The 25,894-nt window shown below is 45.4% G+C and overlaps 1 pseudogene; it reads left to right on the forward strand.

Annotated features, from left to right (window-relative positions):
* The first annotated feature begins 7,654 nt into the window (after positions 1-7,654).
* Positions 7,655-7,887, forward strand: LOC141091380 (ATP synthase membrane subunit K, mitochondrial pseudogene; annotated as a pseudogene).
* Positions 7,888-25,894: the final 18,007 nt, after the last annotated feature.

Below are 25,894 nucleotides of genomic sequence, written 5' to 3' on the forward strand. Positions count from 1 at the left end.
ACATACTCGATAATGCTCGGCACTCACCCGAGCATCGCTGTACTCGCGGTACTTGGCGAGCGCCGAGCATTTCCAGGATTGTACGGCGGGAGCTCGGGTCCCTGCCCTGCATGTTTGGTGCTCTTTAGAGTACCAATCAACATGCAGGGATTGTCTTCCATGCACTGTAATGCCGCATCCATGTTGGTTGTGGCATTACAGTGATTGGCTGGGTGCACAGCGTCATCAGGTCTATATCAGACCTGGCGCTGCCATGCTCGTCCCAGTCAGCTCCGGAATCACCAGTGTAGGGAGAGTTGCTGCAGCGATAGGGACAGAAAAGGTGGGGTATCAGTTACTGTGGGTATACCATAATTGAATACACAAATCCAGCTAAATCAACAGTCCTTCTAAGGACTAATTACAGGGTATATAGATTGCAGTGCTAGGTGGGCAGAGAGTGTATGTGTGCATATACATATCAGTGCAAGGCATGCAGGCACTGTATGTGGGTATATAGATATCAGTGCTAGTCAGACAGGCATTGTATGTGTCATACTTCATTGCATACATCAAGAGGGTCCATTCCATTACTGTCTGCTGCTGCCTATTACATATATTGACCATATATGCATAGCCCCAGGTATCAGTGGCCAGGAATAATTTTGTTTGCTTCTTAATCCTGATTATTTTATTCAAAAACAATCCTGGGCACATGTTTTTTTTCCATTTGCTTGTTGACACTGCAGAATACAGCCAGATCCTTTGCATAGTACAGCGTGAAAATCCAGCTATTTTAAATGGGTTTGCCCAAGCCTGCGATCACATCTGAGTGCGCAGAAAATTCTGCCAATTTTGTGGTACTGTAAAAAGTTTTTGGAGTGTCTTATACAATTTCTTGACACCATTTTGCTTCCAAAAAAATATTTAGCTGCCCAAAAAAAAACTTAGCTGCAGGGCAGATATTTTCCACGGGGTTTTGTCCGCCATCATTGCAGTCAAAATTGTGCCATTTCAGGCCTCCATAGAATTGTTTTTGTTGTGTCCTAGCCTACTCGTTGACACAATATTACTGGGCAAAAAAAAACAAAACAGGCCAGATATTTGAAAGTGTGGTAGCTCTGTCACACACCTCATCTATCTGTGGGCTAATAATTGTGGCATTTCAGGCCTGCATTGATTTTTTTTTGCTGTGTCTTAGCCTAGTTATTCACACAATTTTCCTGTGAAAAAAAATACAGGCCAGATATTTCAAAGTGGGGTATCTTCGTCACATGGCTCATCTATCAGTCTTCTGCAAATTCTGCCATTTGAGGGCTTCATTGAATTTTCTTTGCTGTGTCTTAGCCTACTTATTGAAACAATTTTGCTGTAAAACAAAAATAATTGAAAACAGATAATTTAAAGTCTGGTATCTCCGCCACACGACTCACCTATGTGTGGGCTAAAAATTGTGGCATTTTTGTTACTCCATTGAACTGTTTTTGCTGTGTCTTAGCCTAATTATAGACACTAATTTGCTATTTTAAAACAAAATATAGGTCAGATATTTTAAAGTGTGGTATCTCCGTTATATGCCTCACCTATATGTGGGCTAAAAATTCTGTCATTTGAGGGCTCCATTAAGATGGTGAGCGGCGATGATGCCATAATAAGCATCATCAGACCACTTCTCTGTGTTCTGAAATGCTTTCTGCTCACAATCAAAGAGTATGCATTGCAGACGGAGATTGATAAGACGGAGCAAGGAACAATACAGGGTGATTACACACAGCCCAGACTCATCTCATCACAACGTGGATTGGGTGACAATCAGGAAGAGGAGGAGGAGGAAGAACAGGAGCTACTTTCATGCGCTCTAGACGGTACTACAAGCACAACTGTCATACCGTCTGTTCAGCGAGGATGGCCTGAGGACAGGGAAGAGGAGAAGGATGAGAGCATGGTCAGTAATCCTCTTTGTGAGGGTACAGAAGTCTTTCCTGTTAGCAGTCTGGCACACATGGCTGAGTTTATGTTAAACTGCCTTTCCCGTGACTTTTGCGTTCTCAAAATTGTGGGGGTCAGTCATTACTGGTTAGTACCACTTCTACACCCACGCTACAAGGAGAACTTTCTGTCTCTTATTCCAGATGCAGACAGGTCTAATAAAATGGTGCAGTACCAGAGGGCCTGTGTTGCGGAATTATTTAAAAAATTCCCATCTGAAAACGCTGGCGGTAGACATCACAGTTCGTGGACAACAAAGGACTACAGGCGAGAGAGACACAACTCCAATCCAGCAGAGGCATGGGAACACTGGCAAAGTTCTGGGAGAATTTTCTCACACCCTCCCATCACAGTGGCCCTGAGGCCTGGGGTACTCTCACAGTTTTGGAAGATGCTGAGAGAATACCTTGCTGACCATACCAACGTTCTCCGTGATTCCCCTGTGCCTCATAATTATTGGGTATCCAGTCAAGACACATGGCATGAACTGGCTCTCTACGCCTTGGAGGTCCTGATCTGCCCTGCCGCTAGTGTTTTGACAGAGAGGGTTTTTAGTGACACTGGTGGAATTATAACTGATAAGTGCATCTGCCTTTTGACTGAAAATGCAGACAGGCTGACTCTTATAAAAATGAACAAGGGCTGGATTGGGCCAGACTTCTCTACACCACCGCATGATAACAGCAAAACATAACCTCAAATACAGTATCTTTTTTTGAGAGGCATATTCCCATGCACCTCTTCACACCCTCACATGAGTATAAGTTTCCTGATTTTGCCTATTTGCTGTTATCCTCCTCATCCTCATCAGCCACCACCACTAGATCACCATGGTGACCATAGTCCGTGATGCAACATCCACGTTATTGTGTTAAAGGATGTTTTTCATGCCCGTAAAAATTTTCTTTACACATTATGTTGATTTGTACCCCCAGGTGGAAATGTTTGTCAGCCCATACACTTAGTGTATGGGTATTACAAGTATAGGAGACCCACTCCATTAAACTGGGAATTCATTTTTCGGAGGCCATCCTCCACAATTATTCCAAGGGGGATCTGGGGTGCGTGTAACTTTGGGGCAGGTGGGGTGCGTGTAACTTTGGGGCAGGGCAAGCCTTGCATTCAATGCATAAGCAAAGAGTATGGGAGTACAAAATTAATAATGGAAACTTTGGTTGCATTTGGCCATCCAGGACGTCAGTTCAAAGACTTATTGGGGCACATGTAACTTTGGGGCAGGGCAGGCCTTGCATTCAGTGCATGGGCAAACAGTATGGGAGTACAAAATGAATAATGGGAACTTTGGTTGCATGTGGCCATCCAGAACGCCAGTTAAATGGTTTATTTGTGTGCGTCCAAATTTTGGGCAGCCCTGCCACTCACTGCATATGCAATAACAGTATAAGAGACCCACATATGGGAACCACAAAGCATAGCCGGCTGATGGTTCTCTAAGAATACTGAGGGCCGTCTGCTGGCCCTAAATAAATAGTGTGACTTTCAGAGTCCCTCTTTCATAAATGAAACAGGATGTGTCTGATGATGTGTCACACACCACATGGCCTGATAAAGTTGTAAAATGTTCAAATGACATTTCCCAGTGAATGCATTTCTCTTGGTTAAAAGCAATGCTAAAGTTGAAAAACGCATCAAAAACGCTACGTGTGAACATAGCCCAAGTGGTGGAGGAACATTTTTTGGGGGGGTTATTTATTTTGCCTTACATACAAATCATTACCCTGGAAAGGATGTTCCTTAACATATTGGACCATCATTGTAAATACATCATTGTAAATACACACCTGTACTTTGTATCTCCCCCACCTCATTGTAGAGTGTAAGCTCTCATGAGCAGGGTCGTCTTATTTTGCTTTAATTATTGTATTGTTAACGTTGCTACTTATGACTTACTGTATGTTTGGAACTGTTAAACTGTGAAGCGCTGAGGAATATGTTGGCGATTATATAAATAAAGATTAATATTATTTTTATTATTTATATTTCCCAGAAAAATCCATTTTGCATTCGTTTGTGTATGTTTTAGTGTGCGCCTGTAAAAGTGGCATAACACTCTGACAACATTGTTCACAGCAGTGACCTAGGAGTCAGAAATGCTTCCAGATGTATTCCCCATGATATTCCCATGTCATTAGAGCACTGTTCCCATCAATTTCAAATGTTTTTAGACCCTAAAAGAAGGTTGCTGCAAAAAATGCTCGATTTTCCCATAGACTTACATTGAGTTCATTGCTCAAGTCAAGCACCCGAGCATTCCAATTTGCTCAACCTGAGCAACAAGCACCCGAGCATTTTAGTGCTCGCTCATCACTATAGATAACACTTCAACAGAAAATACGGCGGTGTGCACTAGACATTAGTCATTTGCAGAGGGGTTATATCTATAGAGAAATTTTGACAGTGTGTCAGTTTTTACCATCAGAGTTTCATCCATTTTCATTGATGAAAAAAAGATATTTCTCAAACTTCTCATGGCATCCAATTAATGTCCTATTTTTTCATTGATCCAATTTCCCTGACAATTTTGATACAATTCTCTGATCAATATCGAGCAAAGACTCTGTGATTTTGTATGAATCGCTTGATCTGAAGAAAATTATTGAACATGTGAAGTACCCCAAAGATTATCATATAGCACGTATAGCACTCATACAAGATAAACTGACATGTGAATTAGAAATGGGCGGATCCCTGGATGTTTGGGTCTGGAGGGTTCGGCTGAATAGTTAAAAAAAGTTTAGGTTTGGCTACCAGAACAGTATTTTGATCCGAACCCAAACCTGGACCCCATTCACTTGAATGGGAGGCCCGAACATCCAGTCTTTGCCACTCTGTCATGTGCATGACAGCGCTGCAAACACTGCTTGGTTTCCCACCATGTCACATGACAGCATGAGCCTGCACCTGTGACCAGAGGTAAATACCTCTGGTCACTGAGGTCAGTTGAAGGGACTATTGCTCCCATCAGCCGACGCCTGCTGCCGCTAATAACAGTGAGAGCAAGCGGCGTGGGTTTTAATTTAAATAATTTAAAATAAAAACTCCATGGATTCCCCTGTATTTTTGATAACCAGCCAGACAAAACTGACAGCTGGGGGATGCAACCCTCCTCTGTCAGCTTTAACAAGCTTGGATATCAAAAATAGAGGGGTCACCACACTGTTTTTTTATTATTCAAATAAATTATTTTAAAAAATGGCATGGGTCCACTCCATTTTTGACAACCAGTCTTGCTAAAAGAGACAGCCAGGGGCTGGTATACTCAGACTGGTAAGGGGCCATGGATATTGGAGCCCCAGCCTAAAAATAGCAGCCTGCAGCTGCCCAGAAAAGCCACATCTATTAGATGCGCCAATTCTGGCATTTTGCCTGGTTCTTCACACTTGAACTGTAGCAGTGGCAAGTGGGGTAATATTTAAGGGGGTGATGTCACATTTGTGTTGTCCGTTCACATCATGCCCACTGATTAGTAATGGAGAGGTGTCTATAAGACACATATTCATTGCTAATCCTATAGTTATATGGTAAATAAAGAAACCAGCATGTTTTAAGTCCTTTATCTGAAATAAAAACAAAATACACTTTTCCTTTTGTATTTAACCCCTTAACAACCACCGATATGCCTTTTAACTGGGGCAGTTAAGGGTACTTAAACCACAGCTCTGCTTTTTAACGGTGCTGAGGTTTAACATTATAGCGACCCCCAGAATTTCTCCAGGGTCTTGGCTACCAGGGATAGCTGAGACCCCTGTGAACATGATTCAGGTTGTTTTTTACCACCCTGGTGTTGCGAGTGTGATTTTTCCATTTAATTTCTCTCTCCTCTGATGTGATCGCACATCAGAGGAGAGAGAAATAGGGTCCCTGATCCCCGCAATACCTCACAGTGTCCCTGGATCTTCCTGAGTCCCCCCATGGCCACCAGCATCTTCCGGAAGTAAAATGGCGGACGCATGGACAGTGCACCCGCTGAGATCTGCCAACCAGCACCAGGCAACAATAGGAGATTTTTCATATTGGTTCTTTTTGGTCACTGTGATAGACCCTATCAGAGTGATCAAAATAAAAAAAATAGTAAATCAAACCCCCCTTTATCACCCTCTTATGGAGAAATAATGCAATAAAAAAAAGTATTTATTTCCATTTTCCCATTAGGGTTATAGTTGAGCTAAAGTGAGTTGGGCTAAAGTTGGGGTTGGGGCTACAGTTAGTGTTAGGGTTGGGGCTGAAGTTAGGGTTAGGGTTGGGGCTAGGATTAGGGTGGGGCTAGGGTTAGGATTCGGGTTAGGGTTGGGATTAGGGTTAGGGGTGTGTTAGGGTTAGATTTCTGGTTAGGGTTGGGATTAAGGTTAGGGGTGTGTTGGGGTTAGAATTGGAGTTAGAATTGGGGGGTTTCCACTGTTTAGGCATATCAGGGGCTCTCCAAATGTGACATGGCATCCAATCTCAACTCCAGCCAATTCTGCATTGAAAATGTCAAATAGCGCTCCTTCCCTTCCGAGCTCTGCCATGCGCCCAAACAGTGGTTTACCCCCACATATGGGGTGTCTGCCTACTTAGGACAAATTGCACAACTTTGGGGGTCTAATTTCTCCTGTTACCCTTGGGAAAATAAAAATTGGGGGGTGAAAAGATCATTTTTGTGGAAAAAATATGATTTTTTTATTTTCACTGCTCTACGATATAAACTTCTGTGAAGCACTTGGGGGGTTCAAAATGCTCACCACACATCTAGATACGTTCCTTGGGGGTATACTTTCCAAAATGGTGTCACTTGTGGTGGGTTTCCACTGTTTAGGCACATCAGGGGCTCTCCAAACACGACATGGCGTCCGATGCCAATTCTGCATTGAAAAAGTCAAACGGTGCTCCTTCCCTTCCGAGCTGTGCTAAGCACCTAAACAGTGGTTTACCACCACATTTGGGGTATCGGCGTATTCAGGAGAAATTGCACAACACATTTTGAGGTTCACTTTCTCTTTTGACTTTTTTAAAATGTTTGTGAAAAAAGTTAAATGTTTATTTTTCCCTTCCACATTGCTTTAGTTCCTGTGAAGCACTTAAAGGGTTAATAAACTTCTTGAATGTGGTTTTGAGCACCTTCAGGGGTGCAGTTTTTAGAATGGTGTCACTTTTGGGAATTTTCTGTCATATAGATCCCTCAAAGTGACTTAAAAATGTGATGTGGTCCCCCCAAAAAATGGTTTTGAAAATTTTGTTGTAAAAATGAGAAATCGCTGGTCAACTTATAAATTCCTAACAAATAAAAAAATTGTTTCCAAAATTGTGCTGATGTAAAGTAGACATGTTGGAAATGTTATTTATTAAGTATTTTGTGTGACATATCTCTCTGATTTAAGGGCATAAAATTAAAAGTTTGAAAATTGCAAAATTTTTTATTTTTTTGTCATATTTCTGTTTTGTTCATAAAGAAAAGCAAGTCATGTAGAATAAATTTTACCACTATCGTGAAGTACAATATGTCAAGAAATTAACAGTCTCAGAATCAGCTTGATCCGTTAACGAGTTCCAAAAGTTATAACCTCATAAAGTGACAGTGGTCAGAATTGTAAAAATTGGCCTGGTCATTAAGTAGCGAATTGGCTCTGTCACTAAGGGGTTAAAAATGGCATTGGCACATTACTGTAGGCACAGACTGCAATTCATCATGGGAGCACACGATGCGGGGTCACAGTACCACTTCACTGGCATCAAGAAATACTTCAACTCCTATACCATTTTTGGCAGGAGGAATTGTGTACTTGCCACATATGCAAGCATCGCCGCCATTGTCCTTTTCTTTAAATTAAAGCCGAAGAAACAAACAGCGGTGAAAGATAAATAATGGGTCCTGGATGTAGAGGCTGATAGTTGCTGGACCATCTCCCCATCATGGATTTACTCCCACCTTGACATTAAACACCAGATTACTTAGATTTGTATTGTTTTTATTTACAGTTTTGGTTAAAAAGTCTGTACAAAACGAGGCAGCGCCCTCCTGCCCGGGCAGCCACAGGCTTGTTGGAGGCATCAGTCAATAAATTATAATTCACAAGTCAAAAAATAAAAATAACCCCCATCACTTTTAGAGATAACTTTGGGAACAAGAATATTTAGGACCACAGTCCTAGGGATGGTTCAAGGCCTCTTTCCCTAATCACATACATCTTGTCAAGGATCCCTTTGCCTCTTGAGCTATCTGTCCTGCGGTCTAAGGTCTCATCACAAGAGATGAGCGAAACTTTCAAGGGGAAAACAGAGCGTTTTTATAATTATATATTTACAGCGACGGGGACCTCTGTATTCTTGATAGCCAACATGCTGAAAGCCAGCAGCTGTCAGTTTTACCTGGCGAGTTATCAAAAATACAGGGGAACCCCACTTAATTTTTTTGGGGAGGATCCCACATTTTAATAAGCAGGTAAGGCTAAGTATAAACTTGTGAGCTGATATTAATCGCCTTGGAACCTTTATGAATATTGTCTCTTTCACAGAATATTAATATCAGACCGCCGGCTTTCCCTCAGCTGTTTATAAAAATTATGGGGGACCCCACTCCATTTTTTCAATTTATTTACTAGTACAGTAAAATACACACCTGCACACGCTGCGGTTTTGCTGCGGTTTTGACCCTGCAGAACTGCAGCAGTTCCGCAGACATGGTACTTTACCATGTTAGCCTATGGGTTTTCAAAACCGCAGTGCTCACGCTGCGGTTTTTTACCTGCGGAAAAGCTGCGGGGTTTTTTCCGCAGCATGTCAACTGTTTCTGCGGATTCTGCTGCGGTTTCACACCTTTAACATAGTAGAGGTGTGAAACCGCAGGGCAAAACCGCAGGCCAAACCGCAGCAAAACCGCAGGTCACTTTACCTGCGGTTTTACCTGCGTTTCCGCGGGAAAAAACCTGCAGCAGAATCCGCAGCGTGTGCACTCACCCTAAGGCAACCTTTGTTTAAGCATTCAGGTGTTCCAGCAGCTGGAAGCTGCACTAACCTTAAAATATCCCTCAAAGTTTCATGTGAGGTTTCCAGGCCTCACAGCTGCAGGGAAGGTTACCTGAGTTCAAGCCACCAAATTGGAAAATCTGCAATTGACAATACATAAAGACTTTCTAACCCCAGATCTCCCAGGAGGATGTGACCCGCTCATGACAGCTGGATGAGATTACCTGCAGAACTAGAGTCCAGGTAGGCTAACTCAACAAAATGGATATTACCACAGGAGACAGATACTGACAGATACAGTGATGGAGAGGGATGATTCTTGTCCAGGGTGGCTTCTCCAACAGACTCTAGGCTCTGGAGTTTCCCAGTCTCTCAGGGGAGGAGCAGATTACATGCGCAGAGCTACCACAATAGAAGCACCTTCCCTTGGCTGACCGGACTCAAGCAGATGCATGGCCATCGTCACCTGGTGAATTGCATGGACTCAGAGAGGATGCCGAGGCTGTAAGACCGGCCATTGAAAGGTAGGTGCCAGGCATACAAGTCTCCTCTCTTGGGCCACCTCCTTCGAGCGGTCATGAAACCTGACGTCTATCCATGTTGCCGGAGACACCAGGTCATACAGCGAGGTGAGTATATCATGACCAGCCAGCTTGTCTTTGATTCACCCAAAAAGGCCCTCACAGAAGGTGCCAACCAGAGCCTCATTATTCCAGCTGAGTTCAGATGACAGAGTATGGAAATGTACAGCGTACTGGCCCACTGAGAGGTTCTCCTGGTGCAGTTGGAGAAGAGAAGATGCTGCTGAGGAAGCACAGCCGGGCACATCAAAGACCTTACATAAGGCTTCTAGAAAGGACGAGAGATTCAACACAATAGGATTCCCTCTCGCTTGAGCCATAGCAGAGCCTTGCTAGTGAGATGGGACATGATGAATGCTACTTTGGCCCGATAGGAAACAAACTGATGAGCCAAGAGTTTGAAGTGTAGCGTACACTGGTTATTGAACCCCCTACAAAGAGCAGGATCACCGACATAACGTGGAAGAGCTGATAGATGTGGTCCAGGGCTGGGTACATAGCTGGGAGGCTGATGAGTCACGTCCGGAGTTGTTGCAGCTTTTGTAGGTGCGGGTGCGGCCAGAGATGTTAACGTATCCTGGTGGGTGTTTGCTATCCACAGGTAGGAAAGGAACTTGTCCTGTTGGTCTTTCTGGTGGGAGACCTCCTAGTACAGGTCAGATATGGAGGAAGCCTGAGAGCCAGCAGATTCCATGCCCTGAGCAAGCTGATACAGACTGGATAGTGCAATCACTGAGCCTTGATCCAAGAAGAACCAGGAGGGGCCTGACTAGGTGCCTCACCAAGTCCAACTTTGGATGAACAGCGGCTGACGATACCGTGGTTGGAGGAGGGACGAGGAAGGTGGAACCAGGTGCTACAGCATTACTAACCTTGGGTGGATGGCAGCTGACCACCAAGGGACAGGAGGCAGGAACAGCCAGAAATGTTATACTTGGCTGGTATGGCTGGTTTACAGGCAGGCACAGCTGAATGACAGGCAGGCACTGCTGATAGACAGGAAGGCAGGCACCGCTGATAGACTGGTAGGCGGGTACAGCTGATAAACAGGCAGGTAAGCAGGCACAGCTGATATGCAGGCAGGAAGATGTTGGCAGCCACAGCTGGTAAACAGACAGAAAGGTGCTCAGAAATATATGAATGTAACACAGGTAGGCACGGCTGACGTGAAATACAGGGCAGGTATACTAGGATACGAGCACTGGGGAGCTGAGTACTAGCAATCATTTAAGGCTAAACTAACACGTAGCTCAAGCACCTCCTGTCAGATGGAGGTGCCTTAAATAATAAGTGTCTCCCAGCTATTGGCTAGGGACACTTTAGAACCGCACATGATAGCCCTTTAAGAGGGCAGGAGCAAGCGTGAGTCCTAAGCACAGTACCTGGGGTGTTGTGAATTTGCTTTCTGGCCTACCTCTAGTTACTAGTGAAGGTAGTGGAGCTGGTTATATTGACAGAGGGGTCGCAAGTTCTCTTTCCGGGCTCCCTCTGGTGGTTACTGGAGGTAATGGAGCTGATCTAATTAAGAGAGGCCTGCCACCTGATAATGAGGAGGATGACTGGAGATCTGGAGTTTCTGACTGGATTTAAGACAGCCGACTCCCTCTATCCCTGCTGGTGATTTTTTTCCTGCCTCCTGAGGTCTTAGTTTCCAGCTCAGTCCCTGCATGCTCAGCTAAGTGTTCTTTTGCTATTGATCTGGTTTTGTCTATTTCAGTTTTGTGTGGTCAGCGAGCTCCAGCTGGGGCTGGGCTGAATATCCATCCTTATGTTACTGCTTGTGCCAGTTTGTTTTTTGTCCCTTATTAGATTGGCTTCTTTTTGCTCTGCTTTCAGAATATACCAGAGTGCTGATATAGTGGGCGAAGAATTTTTCTATCGGACGTGTTGGGCATTTTTTTGCAGGGTTTTTGCGTGATTGCATTGAGTCTTTCCTTTCCTGTCCTGTCTAGTTAGTGTGGGCCCCATCGTTTGCTCAGTCTATTTTCCTACCTGCGGTTGTGTTTTCATCTTGTCTCACCGACAATATATGTTTGGGGGCTATCTATTCCTTTGGGGTCTGCTCTGGGGCAGCTTAGATTTCCCCTTTCTTGCTTTAGGCTTATTTAGTTCTCCAGCTGTGTCGAGGCATCTAGGATCATCGTATGTACGCTCCACGGCTACTGCTAGTTGTGTGGCTAGGATCAGGGGTCTGCAATCCGCTTAGTTACCAACCTCTCTGGTTTTCTGGTGGCTTAGCTTGGTCTTGCTTTCCTCCTCAGGGACCCAATCATAACACTGGGGTCTGCGAGTAGTGTGCAGATTCCGGGAACTAGCAGCAGGAGACGGAAAGGGCAGTGCGAGGCAATGGTGGTGAGTCGACATCTCTGCTGGGGGAAAGAGGCAGAGTGCAGAGACACCAGCATTACACACGCCTCCTTATCAAGACCGGCATTTTCATTAGGGTCATAATGTTTACATTTGGAAATGTATTTTAAGGTTATACCTGTATTCAATATCATATGCATTAAAGTCAGTAAAACCTGTCAATTTCAGCATGACCTGCTAACAATTTTATATGTATAGGCAGCCTCCTCATTTTTCCCTGCCACATGATGTCAAGAGAAAGAAGGATCAATTTTGATATGCCTGAACCTATGTTCTCAGGGCTTTTAAGTCATTTACTTTACTCTACCCATTCAGAACAAATACGTGCTCAGTCGAAGTGGAACTAAGGGTTGGAGGAATAGTTGTCAGTCAAACTAATTATTATACAACATAAGTTATTATAGGTGTATGGGCAACATTGTCTGTCTAAAGCCTAAGCATCTGAGTCAAACAAAACACATTGCAAGCAATGAATATGCTCCACTTCCTATTCCATTTATAGGGGTATCCCATAATGTTTTGTAAGCTATAGAAGATGCTATAAACCAATGATTGGTGGTCACTAGTGATGGGCGAGCGTGCTCGGTACGGTGTTAGCCGAGCACTCGTGTCCTAATCGAGTATTTTCAGCGTGCTTGAAAAAAATGTTCGAGTCACCACAGTTGCATGACTCTGGAAAAGCCAAATATATAACTATAGTGTCATTTAAAGACAACATTATTAGGATATACATAAAGTTAAAAATCAATAAACATTGTCTCATAAGAACATTTCCAGTCTATTTGCTCTCTTAGGAATCCCCATGTATGAGTCAGAAAGATGAGCAACTCAAATTCTCCTAATTTGTATGGCGCTACAAGAAATGTCTGGCCAGTGAAGGCTATTCTCAGCAATATAAGTTTTTCACTAAGGGTCCAGAAAGTTGGACACTGAGTCTGAGAGCAATCCCTTTAAACATAATTACCAGTTTTTGTAGTTTGTAGGCAGTTAAGCACAATCAGTTTTTGTACAAAAGCTGCATTGTGTGTGGGCTTTTCTCTGATCATTCACCACTATGTTCCCTATGTATTTCCCTCTACTGAGATCTCCCACAATGATTTAAACCATAGAATGAGGTAAAACCACATAAAAACCACAAAAGCTAAAATTATGAGGATCTACTTAATTGCATAAGATGTCATTTAATTAATTACTGTTTTAATCTAAAACACTTGAATTATCTATTTCCTGGCATATACTGACATTTTTTGCTTCGGAAATGAGCAGCATTGTTTACTCACTTGAATGTGCTTTATGGCATACAAGCCACCGAAAAGGGAAATTGTACAAAATATTGAAATTCCAGTAATAGCAATTATCATAATCATACCAATAAATGTAATACAATAAGTATAGTACAATACATATTCTGTTTTCAGGTTTATTTCAAGCCTTATGCCTTAGGCTCTGTTCACTTCTGCACTTTGCATACACACAATTGTATGCTGGATTCATTGCAATACAAATACAAATTAAATTAAAGGGGATCTGTCATCAGGATTTCATAGCCCAAACTATTTCCAGTGCCTAGTGTGGTAGGGCCCAGATTGGGGGGTGGTCCACTGCTTACCACGTCCGGACGACACAGGCACCAGGCGAAGCAAGGACAAGACAGAGGCAGAGTTCAGTTGTAACAGTTCCATATTTTATTTGTCGTCCTCCTGACGACCACAACCACGCACCGCAGTTCTTTACAGTTCTCCGTCTCCAGGCCCAGGTACCTGCACCTTTCCTCCAGTCGAAGTAACGTCCCTCGCGGATCTTTTGCTGGGGCTGTCCTAGACCAATCTACCGCCAGCGCTTCACCTGCCCGAGGTCGTCATCCAATCGGTACCCCCGGGGCCTCGTCTGTCCTGCGGTCCGTCGGGTCAGGGCTACCCCCCTGACTGTCTATTTCCTGTCAGTCCCCACGCCGAGCTCTTTGTTGTTCTCCGTCTTCTGCCGAGCTCCTCCCGGGACTAGCCTGCCTGGAACCTCAACCAGTCCTCTTTATTCCCTCTCTCACTGGGAATTCCCCTCCTGGGTTCCTATCTCCCCGCCCCCCATGACTAAGCGTTTCTCAAGCCCTAAGCTGCTGTTGAGTCCTGAACTACTCCCCCCTGCCCTCTTGTGGTCAATTCTAGGTACTGCACTCTCTTGTCTGTCTTTCCCAGCTATCACCCTGCTGTCCTTGTCAATCTCTGTTCATAGTGCACCAACCGTTCCCTCCTACTTCCAGTCAAGTCTGTCCGTCAAGTCATCTTCCCCACACTAGAAAAACTATTCATACCCAGTGAGCGTTTCCACATTTTTTTCATGTTACACCCACAAACTTAAATGCATTTTATTTGGATTTTATGTGATATATCAACACTAAGTAGCAACAGAATGAGGCTAAGTTTAAATTTGCGTTTGAGTCGGCAGCGTATCATCCGCATGTGCAAACACATGCAAAAACGCATGCAAACACAGCGTTTTTAAGCCGCATCGCCTTACCCATGACTGCAAAAAAATGCTGCATGTGCATGCGTTTACATGTGTTTTGGCATGCGTTTGCCTTATTTATGCTCATGCGATCGATATTTCTAATGTTTTGCAGTAGCTTTTCCTTGACATCAGACACCCAATGGGCGTGCCTCATGGGATTTCTATATATTGACACACTGCAAAGAGGAAATCCTCGTCTTTGGCTGCTGTATCCAGCTGCAAGATGGATCTTGACATGGAGAGCTTCTATGATGATCTGGATTTACAATTGAAATTGGTTGTTGCCTTTGTTTTTACTTGTTAAGAAGAAAGAAGAAGACAAAGACTGAGAAGAAATTGTTGTCACGACTGGCAACTAGTGATGAGCAGACGTGCTCACCACTACTCGTTACTCGCCCGAGTATCACGGTACTTGGTGTACTCGGCTAGCACCGAGCATTTCCGGGATTACTCGGCGGGAACTCAGGTCTCCACCCAGTTTATATACAGCAGTATTTAGCCCAAAAAAGAAAAAAACAACACACATTTTTCATACTGGTATTGCCGTGCCAGCTGATATCTGTGCGTGCTTAAAGTTTGGTCAGTTTAGGACGGTTTTCCTTTTTTGACCTGGGTGTCACTGTACTTATATACAGCAGTAGTTAGCAAAAAATACAGGCCAAACATTTTTCAGTGTGGTATCTCTGTGCCAGCTGATATCTGTGCGTGCTCAAAGTTTGGCCAGTTTACGGTGGTATCCTTTTTTTGTCTTGGGTGTCACTGTACTTATATACAGCAGTATTTACCAAAAAAATAAAAAAATACAGGCAACACATTCTTCAGTGTGGTATCTCCGTGACAGCTCATATCTGTGCGTGCTCAAAGTTTGGCCAGTTTACGGCAGTTTTCTTTTTCTGTCCTGGGTGTCACAGTACTGATATACAGCACTAGTTATCCCCCCCAAAAAAAACAGAGCATACATTTGTCATAGTGGTATTGCTGATATCTGTGGATGCTCAAAGTTTGGCCAGTTTAGGCCGGTTTTCCTTTTTATGTCCTGGGTGTCACAGTACTTAGATGCAGCACTAGTTAGACCCAAAAAAAACAGACTAGATATTTTTCGGTGTGGTATCTCCGCGCCAGCTGATATCTGTGCGTGCTCAAAGTTTGGCCATTTTAGGCCGGTTTTCCTTTTTCTGGCCAGGGTGTCACTGTACTGATATACAACAGTATTTGCAAAAAAAATAAAAAAATACAGGCCACACATTTTTCAGTGTGATATCTCCGTGCTAGCTCATATCTGTGCGTGCTCAAAGTTTGGCCAGTTTACGCCGGTTTTCTTTTTTTTCCTGGGTGTCATAGTACTGATATACAGCATTAGTTAGCCCAAAAATAAAAAAAAACAGGGCACACATTTTCGTAGTAGTATCGCCATGACGGCTGATATCTGTGGGTGCTCAAAGTTTGCCCAGTTTAGGCCAAAACATTGTATTTTTTTGCAGTCTGTTAATGTACTTATTAAATGTGATAAGATAAAAAAACATTTTTACCTAAAGTCCAGATAGGTAAAAGTGTGGTTTTCAAGCACATGTATCACACACAAGTTGCCTCCCAAATCACCCTTTTGTAGTGAATGTGTATAATATTCTAGTCCATTTCTAATGGGCAAGGCACGTGGCAGGGGACGGGGAAGTCGACGTGATGGTGATGCTGCAGGCCGAGGCCATGGGCAAGCTGAAATTGGCCACCAAAAACACCCACATCTTCTCACTGTACCTTAGTGTCTGAAGTCCTAAGACAGCACTATTGAAGCACGAGCAGTGTGAAAAGGTTGTTGGTTGGATAGCGGATAATACTTTGAGTTACTTATCCACCACCACCAGCATCCTGTCTTCAATATGGTCAAGTCACAGTAGCCGTGAATCTGGACCACATATTCCATACCCTGATCCTCCTTCCTCCCACCATGCTGAGACAACCCTGACAACTGATCGCACACTCGGACACTCCGAAGAGCTGTTCAGTTTTCCATTTGGAGATTTGTGCCTCTCGCCGGTCCACTTGAATCAGGTCAAGATGATATTGCATGTAGCGATACACAAGTCTTTGAGCAGCCACGGTCAAAAGAGGTGGACGATGATGAGACACAATTGCCGGATAGTCAGGAGGAGGACCACGGTGGGGAAGTGGAAGATGAGGTGGTGGATAATGTAGTAACAGACCCAACCTGGCAGGAGGACATGCAGAGTGAGGACAGCAGCACACAGGTAGGCCTCGCACCACTTCAGGCAGGAAGAAGCATTGTGGTGGCTGCAGACAGAAGGCGTGCAACCTTTCCCCATAACACCAACCTGATGGAAGTAGCCAGTCCAACTGTTAGGTCTTCCTGAGTCTTGTTATTTTTTAAAGACTCTGCCGATAACCCCAAACAGGCCATTTGCAACACCTATCATGCCAGCATCAGGAGGGGTAGCAAAACTACCAGCCTTTCCACCACTAGCATGATCAGGCACATGGCAGCGGGTGAAACCACAGCTTCTTCCAGTGTTGTGTGTGCAAGCCAATCCCCTGTCCACGGTGCATGCAGAGATGCCTCCTGCCCTGCACCTGCCATTGCCCACAGTCAAATAGCACCATCATCAAGCACGTCCAAGTCCTTTTCCCAGTGCAGCCTTCAATTGTCCATACCTGTTGTGAATTCACTTTCTGGCCTGCCTCTGGTTGCTAGAGAAGGTAGTGGAGCTGGTTGTATTGACAGAGGAGTCGCGAGTTCTCTTTCCGGGCTCCCTCTGGTGCTTACAGGAGGTAATGGAGCTGATCTAATTGACAGAGGCCTGCCACCTGATAATGAGGATGATGATTGGACATCTGGAGTCTCTGACTGGATTTAAGACAGCCGACTCCCTCTATCCCTGCTGGTGATTTTTCCTGCCTCCTGAGGTCTTAGGTTCCAGTTCAGTCCATGCATGCTCAAGCTAAGTGTTCTTTGCTATTGTTCACATTTTATTTGGTTTTGTCTATTCAGTTTTGTGTGGTCAGCCAGCCCCGGCTGGGGTTGTGCTAAATTTCCATCCTTATGTTACTGTTTGTGTCAGTTTGTTTTTTGTCCCTTATTAGATTGGCCTCTTTTTGCTCTGCTTTCAGAATATGACAGAGTGCTGATATAGTGGGAGAAGTCTAGTGACTTCAGAGTTTTTGCTATCAGAAGTGTTGTACATTTTTGCAGGGTTTTTTGCGTGATTGCAGACAGTGTCTTTCCTTTCCTGTCCTTTCTAGTTAGTTTGGGCCCCATCATTTGCTCAGCCTATTTTCCTACCTGTGTTTGTGTTTTCATCTTGTCTCACCGACAATATATGTTTGGGGGCTGCTCTGGGGCCGTTTAGATTTCCCCTTTTCTTGCTTTAGGCTTATTTAGTTCTCCGGCTGTGTTGAGGCATCTAGAATCATCGTAGGCACGCTCCACGGCTACTGCTAGTTGTGTGGATAGAATCAGGGGTCTGCAATCCACTTAGTTACCAACCTCTCTGGTTTTCTGTAGCTTAGCTTGGTTTTATTTTCCTCCTCGGTGACCCAATCATAGCACATACCCCAGTCATTGGAACGTAAGCGGAAATACGCAGCCAACGCCCCACAAGCCACAGTACTCAATCCTCATATTTCTCATCTGCTTGTGGTCAAAATGTTGCCTATTAGGCTCGTGGAGGTGGAAGCTTTCCACAACCTGATGGCAGCCGTCCCAAGGCACTCTGTCCCCAGCCACCACTATTTCTCCCACTGTGCCGTCCCAGCATTACAAAAACACGTGTCCCACAACATTGCCTGTGCCCTCAACAATGCAGTTACTGGGAAAGTACACCTAATCACGGACACGTGGTCAAGTTCATGTGGCCAGGGACGGTACATCTCATTCACGGCACACTGGGTTAACATAGTGGAAGCTGGGACCCATTCAGACCTTGGAATGGAACACGTCCTCCCGACTCCAAGGATTGCAGGCCCTACATCAATCAGGGTTACCCCTACTGTGTACAGCTCCTGCACCTCCTCCTCTACAGCCTCCATGTCCAAAATGAGCACATCGGTCACAAGCTGGAAGCACTGCAGCACTGCCAAAGCAAAGCGGCAACAGGCTGTGTTGAACCTAATTTGCTTAGGTGACAAACCACACAATGCTGAAGAGTTGTTGACAGCTCTGAAAGAGCAGGCAGATGTGTGGCTGACACCGCTGAATCTCCAGCCAGGCATGGTTGTGTGTGACAATGGCAGGAACCTGGTAGCGGCTTTGAGGCGAGGCGAACTGACACACGTGCCATGTCTGGCCCATATGCTGAACCTCATTGTTCAACGTTTTCTGAAAAGCTTTCCGGAGCTGCTAGATCTGCTGGTTAAATTACGCCGCCTGTGTGCACATTTTAGAAAGTCAGCTACAGCTTCAGCCGCCCTTGCCATGCTTTAGCAGCGATTGCAGATTGCGGCTCACCGACTGGTGTGTGATGTCCCCACGCATTGGAACTCTACACTGCATATGTTAGAAAGGATTTCTGAGCAGAAGCGGGCAGTTGTTGAATACCAGCATCAACAAGGCCGTCGTTTTTCAGGTTTGACTCCACACATAAGACCTCAGGAGTGGACATGGATGTCTGACATATGTAGCATCCTCCAAAACTTTGAGGAGTCCACCAAGATGGTGAGCGGCAATGACGCCATAATTAGAGTCACCATCCTGCTCATCTGCATTCTGAAAAGCTCTCTTCTCAAAATGAAAGTGGAGACATTGCAGGTGGAGCACGAGGACATGGATCAAGGAACCATACAGGGTGATTACACACAGCCTAATCTCGTGTCATCACAATGTGGATTGGTTGACAATGAGGAAAAGGAGGAGGAGGAAGAACAGGAGCTACTTTCATGCGCTATAGACGGGACTACAACCACAACTGTCATACCGTCTGTTCAGCGTGGATGGCCTGAGGACAGGGAAGAAGAGGAATAGGAGGAGGACACCTTGGTCAGTCATCCTGTTGATGAGGACACTGAAGGCTTGCCTGTTACCAGTATGGCACACATGGCTGACTTTATGTTGCGCTGCCTTTCCCATGACCCTCGCATTGTCAAAATATTGGGTACCAGCCATTACTGGCTAGTGACACGTTTAGACCCACGGTACAAGGATAACTTTCAGTATCTTGTTCAAGAGGCAGACAGGTGTACCAAAATGGTGCAGTACCATAGGGCCATTGCTGCAGAATTATTAAAAAAATTACCATCTCAAAACGCTGGCGGCAGAGTTAACAGTTCGTTGGCCAACCAAGCAGGACAGGCGAGACAGACACAAGTCCACTCCAGCAGAGGCAGGGGAACAATGGCGAAGTTCTGAGACAGTTTTCTAAGACCCTCCCATCGCCCATGCACTGAGACACGGGGTAATCTCACAAGAAATGCAATCTCTAAGATGCTGAGGGAGTACCTTGCTGACCGTACCAATGCCCTCCCTGATTCATCTGTGCCTTTTAATTATTGGGTATCCAAGCTGGACACGTGGCATGAGCTGGCTCTCTACGCCTTGGAGGTCCTGGCCTGCCCTGCCGCTAGCATTTTGTCCAAGCGGGTTTTTAGTGCTGCTGGTGGCATTATCACAGATAAGCGCATTCGCCTTTCTACGGAAAATGCAGACAGACTGACTCTTATAAAAATGAACAAGGGATGGAATGGGCCTGACTTATCGACACCACCAAATCATGACAGCGAAGCATAAACTCCAATATACTGTTTTTTTGGGAGGTGTATTCCCATGCACCTCTTCACAACCAAACATGGATATACGCTTCCTGATTTTGGCTATTTGGTGTCCGCCTCCTCCTCCGTATCCTCACCGTCCACCACCACTTGAACACCAAGGTGAACGTATTCAGTCATGCTTCGGCCACTCTGTGTTTTGGCAAGGGTGTTATGATGCCGCTCACCAAACTGCACAATATATGTACACCCCAAAGAGGAAATGTTTGCCAGCCCAAACACTAAGTGCATGGGCATTCCAAGTCTAGGAGACTCACTCCTAGAAATTGGGCCTATTTTTTAATCAGGCCTTCCTCCAAGTCTCATCATCCACTGCCACTAGATCAAAAGGGTTTACGTGTTCCGTGCAGCTACAGCCAGTGTTGAATTATTAACAAGGGTAGTTGGTTATGCTGTGCGTAAAATACTTGTTCTAAAAAAGGCTCAGGTGTACCCCACAGGGGAAATGTTTGCCAGCCCATACAATAAGTGCATGGGCATTCCAAATCTAGGAGACTCGCTCCTAGAAATTGGCCCTATTTTTTAATCAGGCCTTCCTCCAAGTCTCATCATCCATCGCCACTAGATCAAATGGATTTACGTGTTCCATGCAGCTACAGACATTGTCGAATAACAAGGGCGGGTGGTTATGCTGTGCGTAAAATACTTTGCTGTGTGTAAAATACTTGTTCTGAAAACAGTTGAGGTGTACCCCACAGGGGAAAATGTTTGCCAGCCCATACACTAAGTGTATGGGCATTCCAAGTCAAGAAGTCCCGCTCCTTTAAATTGGGAATAGTTTTTAATCAGGCTTTCCTCCACGTCTCATCATCCGCCGCCACTAGATCACCAGCGTTAATGTGTTCCGTGCTGCTACAGCCAGTGTCAAAATCCTAACAAGGGTGGGGTTTTTAGCTGGGCGTTAAATACTTGTTATGGAAAAGGTTGACATGTACCCCACAGGGAAAAATGTTTGTCAACCCAAAACAATTAGTGTATAGCCATTACAAGTCAAGGAGCCCCGCTCCTTTTTAATGAGACATTTTTTGTTAAGATGCCCTCCTACATGTATCTTCCAAGGGGGGATTGGGGTTATTGGGGTGCATATGACTTGGTAGCAGGGCAGGCCTTACAGTCAATGCATAAAAAAACAAAATGGGAGTACAAAATGAATGTGAAGTGTGTTTTCATGGGCCCATCCAGTATGTGGGTTCAAAGGCTTATTGGGGTGCATATGACTTGGTAGCAGGGCAGGCCTTGCAGTCAATGTGGGTCGCCCTCCCAGGGCTGTGGGGAACTCGGTACCGGGCCGGTATCAGCGGGATGTGTCACAGTAGCGGGGACCCGGTCCATGGCCCCGGGCACCCAATTTAAAAAAGGGATGATTGAATGGTGGAATGTGGTTAAATGAATAGTTCGTGACACCACCTGTGGTGTTCGGCAAGGGAAGTGTTAAGCCGACGCTGCATGCAGATCCACTGGGACTGATGTGGGGTGCAGCAAAGATGTAAAAGCTCCCCACAGGTGGAGCTGTAGTCCCAGGGCAGTGTAGATGTAATTGGCACGGGGATGTAGCGGTGCCAGAAGGGTAGGAAGCAGACAAGACACAGCGGGGTGCAGTTTCTGTACCTTTACTTGATAAATGCAGTCCAGGGTCCTGATTACAGATGGTACCGGAGCAGGCTAGCCTGGAAGCAACTCAGGGATTCTCTCTCAACAGATGGGCTGTGCAGTCTCCTTCCTAGCGCTTATTTGAGTGAAGTACTCCTAGTACTGAGTTACACTGAAGTTCCTCTCAATTCTCTTCTAGTCTCGCTCCTCGTATGGCAGACAGCTGTAGCCGCTATTCCTCTCTTGGCTCACTCCGTGCTGTTGTGCCTCCGAGTCTTAGATGGGAGTAGGGCATTTACAGCTTCCTACTCCTCTGGTGTCTGTTGCAGGATCATTAGTACCCATACAACCGTGGAGACCAGGTTCCAGATCATGCGCTCTCACTGTGAGGGAGCTCTCTATCCTCAGCTCAACCTCCAGCTTCTCTCCACACGTCTGCACACGTGGACCTCCTCACATTCACTGACCACTCCTTCCTCTTGGCCCTCAGAGAGCACTCCTCCCCTTAGTTCCGGTTCAGAGTCCCCCCTGCTGGCCTGGAGTGGAACCGTGTTGCATGTATAGGTTAACTGCGAAAGAGACCCTTCCTTGCTTCCAGGCATGACATCACCCTCCCTGGAGGAAGGCAATGCCATTGTGGCAGCCATACTCCTGGGGGCGCCACATTCCCCCCTAGTGCAAGTTAGCACTCCTGGGCTGAACAAAACATGAAAACATATAAACAGTTAGACAATGTGAACAATTATAATTGTACAACATTTGAAAAATGCAAAATGTACAAAAACCACAAGCTCCAAAAACAGTCCTATGATGACAAGTCCAAGCATCAATGTCCATGGTCCATTCCTGGGCAAATGGTGAACTAATTACAAAGAAAGTTTTTGACCACACACAGTCCTGTGGTTCAGTGTCCATAAAACAAGGGAAAAACTGGAAAATTTAAAGGAAAGTCTTACATGTTACCTGTAGGCACAAAACTTGAGAACAGTTACATATATGCATACATTTTAACAGTCATATTACTTTATATGCGGAATCTAATGGGTGGTATACCTTGTGTGGCATGGGTAGACCTGCGTAATACTGGTGTAGTGTGTAATGCACTGGATACACTACTGGTGGTTCTATGTAGCACGGGGATACTAGATTGTCTAGGGACTCTTAGACTCACCATGGGCATAACAGGTTCACCACTGGCAGGCGAGGGTTCTCTGGTTCCACTGCTGGTGTGGCATCTGCTGCCTGATTTTCCTGATCCTCAGGATTTTCTTGAGTCACGTCTTCCTGTGCTACCAGTTGGGGAAATGTCAACATGGGCACCACTATTGCATCATTTACTTTAGTCCAATTGGCAGGAAAATCTCCAAGTATAGTGCTGACCTTTTCTTCTCCTATGGGTTGGAGGTTATCTTGTTCTTCTATTCTTTCTCTTAACTGGTCAGGGCATAATTTCAAATGATCCCTTGATACGGCTGCTGAGGTTTCCCCTCCATCTTTGCTAATGAGGCACACCTTGGTATTATCAAAATTTGAGGGTAGAACGGTATAGGGTTCAACTTCCCATTGGTCATCCAATTTATGCAGTCTTCTTTTCCTCTTGAGAACTTGCTCTCCTGGTAACAAGGGGACGCCGGTGCATGCTGATTGTAGTTCCTTTCTTGCTTTTGTCTTGCCTGAGTTAGACTCTTCTCCACACACTCTTGTACTCTTCTGTACCATTGTTGTCTTTCTGTATCCCAGTCAGCATCTGGTGACGTTACTTCAGCCGTAAGGACTCCCATGTCCAAATCAATAGGCAGCTTACCAGGCCTTGCTCTCATTAAATAGGCTGGGGTACAGTTGGTGGAGTTCACTGGAATATGGTTGTAGAGGTCTACCAGATCTGGCAACTTTTCTGGCCACAGATTTCTCTCCTCCAAAGGCAATGTCTTCAGTAGGTCAATCACTACCTGGTTCATCTTCTCGCACATGCCATTGGTCTGTGGGTGATACGGTGTTGTCCGGATCTTCTTACAACCATACAAGTTACAGAATTCCTGGAACACTTCTGCCTCAAAGGCGGGACCTTGATCTGTAAGCACTTGCTCAGGATATCCATGTGGTCTACAGAAGTGCTGTTGGAATGCTCTGGCTGCTGTCCTAGCTGTTTGATCTTTGACAGGCACAACTACCAGGAATCTTGAGTAGTGGTCCACAATGATAAGAACATAGATGTAGCCTGACCGGCTTGGAACCAGCTTCACATGGTCCAGGGCTACCAACTCAAGTGGCTGTTTGGTGATGATTGGCTGTAGAGGAGCTCTCTGGCTGTCTCGATCCTTTCTGCGCAGGTTACATTGTCCACACTCTCGGCACCACCTCTCAATGGCTTTCCTCATACCAGCCCAGTAGAACCTCTCCCGGAGCAATGCTTCCAACTTCTTTCATCCGAAGTGTCCAGCTCCATTGTGGTAGGCATCCAGGACCATTGATGACTATCACCTGCCAAACCAGCTCATGAGTGCGGGCATTGATACTCCTCCGACATAGCTTTCCTTCATAAATGAACAGCCGACCTCTTTCCTTCCACAACAGCTGGGTCTCTTCCAGAGCATCCGACTCTGGGAGTGAGTCAGCTTGTGACAGTAGCTCCTTCACCAGGCGGACTGCAGGGTCATTATCCTGAGTTTCTGCCCAGTCATGATGGGGTAATGGATTTAGGGTGACCTCTTTCAAGCCAGACCATCTGTTTCTCACTCCTTGAGCACTCTGGGCCGCAAGTGGCCGGTGGAAGGGAGGTAACTCTATTTCTTCAAAAGCCTCAGGGTCTTCTCCTGCATCTAACAGATTAGGCATCCTGGACAGCGCATCAGCATTGGCATTCTTGTGCCCTGCTCGGTACTTGATGGTAAACTCATAGTTAGACAGCTGAGCCATCCATCGCTGTTCCAGTGCACCTAGTTTTGCAGTGTCCAAGTGAGTCAACGAGTTGTTGTCCATGAAGATGGTAAACTTGACTGAAGCTAGGTAATGCTTGAATCTTTCAGTCACAGCCCAGACTATGGCGAGGAACTCCAGCTGGAAGGAACTATAGTTGTCTGGGTTCCTTTCAGTGGGATGAAGTTTCCTGCTGGCGTAGGAGATCACTCTTTCTTTGCCATTCTGTACCTGCGACAGTACTGCTCCAAGTCCCACGTTGCTGGCATCAGTATACAACACAAAGGGTTTGTCATAATCTGGGTAGGCCAGAACTTCATCTCCCATGATAGCCATCTTCAGTCGGGTGAAGGACCTCTCCATCTCCTCAGTCCATTCAAAAGTGGAATTCTTCTATTTGGCTTTCTTGGACTGCCCCACCAGAAGGTTTTGCATAGGAGTGACTATTTCAGTGAAGCCTTTGATGAACCTTCGGTAGTAGCCTACCAACCCGAGGAATTGGCGTACTTCATGGAGGTTGCTGGGCTTCGGCCAGTTCCGGATGACTGTGACTTTGTCCGGATCTGGTGCCACACCTTCTGCACTCATTACATAACTGAGGTACTGTACCTTGGGCTTCAGGAGGTGACATTTGGAAGGCTCCACCTTCAGTCCAAAATTGGACAAGGCTTCAAACACTTCAGCCAGGTGCTCCAGATGGTCTTCATAAGTCTTGGAGAAAACAATGACATCATCAAGGTACAACAGGACTGTCTCAAAGTTCATGTGTCCCAGGCAGCACTCCATCAGCCATTGAAATGTTCCTGGGGCAGTGCAGAGCCCAAATGGCATATGGTTGAACACAGAGACCCATCGGAGTGGTAAATGCTGTTTTCTCCTTGTCTGCCTCTGCCACCGGAACCTGCCAATACCCACTAGCGAGATCCAAGGTGGAAAAGTAGTTAGCAGTTTTAAGTGCAGCTAATGATTCCTCAATTCTAGGTAATGGGTAGGCATCTTTATGTGTAATGCTGTTAATTTTCCTGTAATCAACACACATACTCATGGTACCATCTTTTTTCTTTACAAAAACTATTGGAGCTGCCAAGGGGCTACAACTGTCTCTGATAACCCCTGCCTCCTTCATCTCTCTCAACATACTCTTAGCACATTGGTATTGTGTTTGGGGTATAGGCCGGTACCTTTCCTTAATGGGTGGATGATCACCAGTTGGGATATGATGTTGAACC

This window comes from Dendrobates tinctorius, unplaced genomic scaffold (genome assembly GCF_039654945.1).
Source record: "Dendrobates tinctorius isolate UK_male_01 unplaced genomic scaffold, ASM3965494v1 ptg000051l, whole genome shotgun sequence".
Classification (NCBI taxonomy): domain Eukaryota; kingdom Metazoa; phylum Chordata; class Amphibia; order Anura; family Dendrobatidae; genus Dendrobates; species Dendrobates tinctorius.